The 5,597-nt window shown below is 48.2% G+C and overlaps 1 protein-coding gene across 2 annotated transcripts in view; it reads right to left on the minus strand.

The window, feature by feature from the left end:
- ARF3 (ARF GTPase 3) overlaps positions 1-5,508 on the minus strand; it is a 17,406-nt gene extending 11,898 nt beyond the window's left edge. Inside the window, exon 1 of one of the 2 annotated variants that reach the window (XM_007452247.1) lies at positions 5,349-5,508. The gene's annotated coding sequence lies outside the window, so the exon portion shown is untranslated. The remainder of the gene's footprint in view (positions 1-5,348) is intronic. The other variant, XM_007452245.1, reaches the window with a different exon arrangement.
- Positions 5,509-5,597: the final 89 nt, after the last annotated feature.

Genomic DNA, 5,597 nt, shown 5'->3' on the forward strand with positions numbered 1-5,597 from the left:
GCCTGCGTGTCCGGAGCCTGTGCTCCACAACGGGAGAGGCCACACAGTGAGAGGCCCGCGTACCGCAAAAAAAAAAAAAAAAAAAAAAAGACACATGCACTGCAGCACTATTTACAATAGCCAGGTCATGGAAGCAACCTAAATGCCCATCGACAGACAAATGGATAAATGGTACATATATACAATGGAATATTACTCAGCCATAAAAAGGACTGAAATTGGGTCATTTGTTGAGACGTGGATGGATCTAGAGACTGTCATACAGAGTGAAGTAAGTCAGAAAGAGAAAAACAAATATCATATATTAACGCATATATGTGGAACCTAGAAAAATGGTACAGATGAATCGGTGTGCAGGGCAGAAACTGAGACACAGATGTAGAGAACAAATGTATGGACACCAAGGGGGGAAAGCGGCAGGGGGGGGCAGGGGTGGTGGTGGTGTGATGAATTGGGAGATTGGGATTGACATGTATACACTGATGGGTATAAAATGGATGACTAATAAGAACCTGCTGCATAAAAAATTAAATTAAATTAAATTTTAAAAATTTTTTAAGAAAGACAGAATTGCCAGTGCACAGATGAAAACAGGAGGCAATGATTTGGACAAAGCCACCCATCATAGAGCAGCCTAAGGATACAGAAGACAGGGAATCACCTGCCTTGAGCGATAAGAGCCATCTGTGATCCCCTAGCACCTCAAACACACTTCTACTCTTATTCACCTTTGTGTGTTTTGCTTCCCAGAGCCGGAACTCCCCAAATAATGTGCCTTTAATGCAATACAGGTCAGCTGGAGATACTGGTCCCGTCAATACTGGACAGCTAGGCAGGGCTTAGGGTGGCCAGAGCCCACGGGCCAGTCATCTCAGGTTGCAAGCAGCTATGCCTATTTCACTATTACTATTTTCTCTGTATGCCATGGTGGGAAAAAGTTTAGGAAGTATTTCACTAGACTCTCAGTCCCTTTCCAGCCAGGACCATGCCTTATTCATGTTCCCAGCACCCAGCTCTATGACTGATCTGTAGCTATTGACTGATATGCTTGTTGCTGAACACGGTTCTACTGATGATGGCAAACGTCTGTGAGGTTGAGGAAGACAGTACTCTTTAGGTGATCTCCAATCCTTTTCCTGTATCTGACAAACTGGAGAAGTGGCTTCCATGTTCTCAGAGCCCTAGGGTTCCCTGGATGGGATTCAGAGCCTGCCTGGGGGAAAGGGAGAACTATATGAGAGGCTCTAATTATGTTCCGCCACTCTCCACCACTACCACAGCAACAGCACTGTTATGCATTTTATGTATCAGACTTCAAATAAGATTTTATATAAGGTAAAGTTCAATTGTTTTTTTTTTAAAAAGTGGAGGATAGGGGACAAAACCACTCCAATAGAGAGCAAATGTTCTTCTGCGTCCTAAATCATGTTGAAATTTAAACATCTATGCTTGACACTCTTGTGTTTAAGCTCATAAAGGACAGGCTATGGGAATTCCCTGGAGGTCCAGTGGTTGGGACTCCGCGCTTTCACTGCCGAGGGCCTGGGTTCAATCCCTGGTTGTCAGGGAACTAAGATCTGCTACACCCAGGCATTTCACCTTTCTTCAGGAATATGGTGCTAATGGTGGATCCCTGAAATCTTGAGCCATTTCCCTCCTGGTCCATATGGTGCAGCAGATACTTTGCAGAAGTCCATGACAAATCTCTAACACCTTCATAGACCCCCTACCTCAGTCAGTTCTTTCCTAGACTACAATACAAAGCCTTCAAACATTTGTAGAACTTTCTCCAAAGCCTCCCCATGTCCTTTCATTATCAAAAAGCTTTATTAGCATTCTACCTTTATTTGCAGTAGATGTTGGAAAAGGTACAGTACACAGAATTACAGATATCGCAACTCTGGATCTTAATACAGTACATTCTGAAACAAAGGCAGACATTTAAAGGAGATATGACTAAGTGAAAAGAATGGCCCAGGAAATGGAGGATGCTGAAATACTATCTGAAATCTAAAATAATGGGAGCCAGGAAACTAAATGCCCAACCTAGGACAATCAGGGTGCTCTTTTATGGAAGAGTCAACCATTACCTCAGAGTCACACTGAACACTATTTTTGAGCCCCCATATCCTCACCCTACATCCAAGTTGATAGTTCAGGGCCCCTGCCTTGCTCCAGCTTCACCTCCGACTCAGGCAACAGGAGCTGCCTCTGTGAGGCTGATGCTGAAAAAAAGATTTCACTGCTCGTAAGCCTACGACCAGCACAAAAAGTCACGGTAACAATCATCCCTCTACACAGGCGCTTCAGGCGGCAAGTTGTTCTTTTGTAAACCCCCTCTTTAAGGCAGCCCTGAGTGCTCATGTTATTATTTCTATGATGATGGTGATTATTAATAGCAGCTAACATTTACTTGAGGCTTACTATGTGTACTTTGTATAATACTAAGTGCTTTACATGTATTATCTCATTTAATTCTCATGCCAACACTATGAATAGGTACTATCATTATCATACTCTTTACAGATGAGGAAAATGAAGCTAAAAGAGGACAAATAATTTCACCAAAATCACACAACTAGTAATTAGCAGAGGCAGGATTTGAACTCAATTTTGTCTGATTCCAAGGTCCACACTCTTAATTACCATACCATTTTGCCTCTAAATTCACTTGCAACAAAAATGGTGAAGGGGGGCTTCCCTGGTGGTGCAGTGGTTGAGAGTCCGCCTGCCGATGCAGGGGACACGGGTTCGTGCCCCGGTCTGGGAAGATCCCACATGCCGCGGAGCGGCTGGGCCCGTGAGCCATGGCCGCTGAGCCTGCGCATCCGGAGCCTGTTCTCCGCAACGGGAGAGGCCACAACAGTGAGAGGCCCGCGTACCGCAAAAAAAAAAAAAAAAAAAAAAAATGGCAAAGGGAACTATGCGTACACCTGAAACTAAAACAATACTGTAAATCAACCATACCTCAATTAAAAAAAAAAATGGTGAGGAGAGCCAAATACAGTGACATTTTTTGAGTCTCAAGCCTCTTGACATCCACTTCTAAAGGTATTCCACAGAAAGCAGATTCCATCTGAAAGCAGATTCCACAATTTCCCTCAGTTATTGATTCAACTTTAACAAACCTGGTTTTAAAGAACTTCCTCCTTCTGACCAACAAATCCCACCCACTGTCCTCTGAGTCCATTTTCTCTATTATGACTCCAGTGGAAGAGACTAGCAGAGGTAAACATACTTTATCACCCTTTGTGCACTTAAGACGTCACTTCCACTCTTTCTAGCCTGCTGTCTGCTCTCCTTTACACTGCATTCAGTTTAATAATAGCAGCTACCGTTCACTGGCACCAATTCTATGCCAGGCACCACATACATACTCTGGCTCCCTTCTCCGTAATTACCAGGATCCCGATCTGCAGACAACACTCTGAAGGACTTAGGTCTAATGGAGAGACCCCTTTGCCCACAATGGGGAAGCAGGAGATCTGGGATTTCTGATAAATAATGACTCTGTGTTCTAATATTTTTCTTTTGGGGTCTTACTTTCATTATCCATGACTGTTTTTTGCCTCTTAGGAAGGTGGAGAGACCAAGACTTCTTAATTACAAAGGCTAAGGACCTTTACACTCTCACTCAGCTATCTTCAGTCACTCTCCTTGACAGCCAAGCCCTCTCCTCCTCTTTCCTTAAACTGTGGTCAGAAAACCTGAGTTCTGTTCATTCACATCCTGTATTCATCATGAGTGCCTACTGTGTGCACAGATAGTGTGGGAGATACAAGATGAGATCCAATTCCTGAACTCAAAAAGCTTCTTCTCTTTGGAAAAGCAAGACATACACATAAAGATTTTGACTACGCAAGGTAATAACTATGCTGGGAGGCAGGAGGCATGTGTATATGGGATACAGGAGGACCCTTCCCAGCTGAATTCCACGGTCAATGATCCATTCTGTGAAAAGGTGGATCAGCTTCTTTCTTAGAATGAGCTTTTCTAGACGTGTTATTCAAACTCGGGTCTAAGGTACAGTGACCAATTCACTGACCCATTCCAGTCACAGCAAGTGGAGACCCCCCCCAACAACACCCAAGACAAAATGGCAGCAAAGACTGTCAACACCTGATTAGGGACACGGAAGGAAGTATGCAGAGACTAGATTCTGCCCTGTTGCACTGACCCAAGCAATCAGACTCCTGCAGCAGATCTCCTACCAAATAAAACTTTCATGCCATAGACCAGGGGTGACCCAATCCAACCGCGGCAGAGACAGGTTTTAAGTTACATTTCTCCCTCACCCGATGACCTCACTATTTCTTCTCACTCCTGACCACATACCACACTCCTCCTGGCCTGGCCAGAGAGAGACCAGCAGTAATACAACCCAGAAAGAAGGCAACTCCCCCAAAAGAGGAGCTACCACTTTGCTAATCAAGTGGCCCGTTTTCAACAGGGAATTCCACACACCCCCGCCCCCTTCCCGCAGACATTGGTATAAGCAATGGCTCCATTTTCTGTTCCGGGAATCCTGGTACTTCCTAAAGAAAGAAAGCGGATTGGAAGACAGAAACTCTGAGCCAGTGACAAGATGCTCCCTCCTCCCGTGAGACCGCCCCCGCTTCGCCTGGGGGAGGAAGGCACCACCTCTCTTCTCCAAGCAAGATCAGGTCCCCTCCCCCTCCTCCGGCCTCCTCTCCTCTTGCTCCCCACCTGCTGCCCTCTTCCCGACGTGCGGTCCCCAAGACCCGAAAGCTCAGCCTCCACCAGAATAGTGCCCCTGGAGTGCCCCACTAGCCTGTGTTCCCGGTTAATCCCTAAACCCCCTAAACACCCCTGCGCCACGATGTGGGGAGGGGGTGTCACCATAGCAAGGCTTCTCTCTGGTCTATTACTAAGGTGGAGGGGGAGAAGGGGTAGGAAAAAGCGACACTCCCTAGCCCTTTAATAGGAAAAAGATACAAAACAGCCATCACCGCCCCCGCGTCACCTCACCTTGGACTGCTTTCCTCCCCCTCAACCCCAACCCTTCAAAAGCCCACCTCCTGCAGGCGAGGGGAACCTAACTGCAGCCCAGGTCGCCCCCTTGTGCGAGGCGGAGGACAAATCAATGTGCGCCCTCCACCCCCTCCCCAGCTCCGAGTCCTTCAAATGCGGGGGCAGGCGTGTGGCTGGCCCGGCGCCCCCTCTCCAAGCTCTCTGGTGGGAAGGACCACACCGGCCCATGCCAAGCAGTGCCGGGCGGGCGAACGAGCGAGCGGGGGTGGGGGTGGGGGTGGGGGTCTATCTTCTCAGCTCCCACCGCGAGTCTCTCCTCTACCGGGACCCGCCTTCCCTCCTCCCCAGCCCCTCACCTGTTCCTGCTCCCAGCTCCGCCGCTGCGGCCGCCGCCTCCGCCCCCGCAGGTTCCGCTCGGCTCTCGCTCCACTCTCTCCGGGTCCCTCCGCCGATTTCAGCGCGGCTGCTCCCCTGGCCCCGCTCCCAGCTCCCTCCTTCCTTCCCTCCACCTAGCACCGGAAACCGCGAAGGCTACAGGAGCTGTACGGCGCACCCTCACCCCCAGACCAGGATACTTCCCACCTCCCCGATCGCGCGAGAACTGC

The sequence above is a fragment of the Lipotes vexillifer genome, unplaced genomic scaffold, assembly GCF_000442215.2.
Source record: "Lipotes vexillifer unplaced genomic scaffold, Lipotes_vexillifer_v1.1 scaffold422, whole genome shotgun sequence".
NCBI classification, from domain to species: Eukaryota; Metazoa; Chordata; class Mammalia; order Artiodactyla; family Lipotidae; genus Lipotes; species Lipotes vexillifer.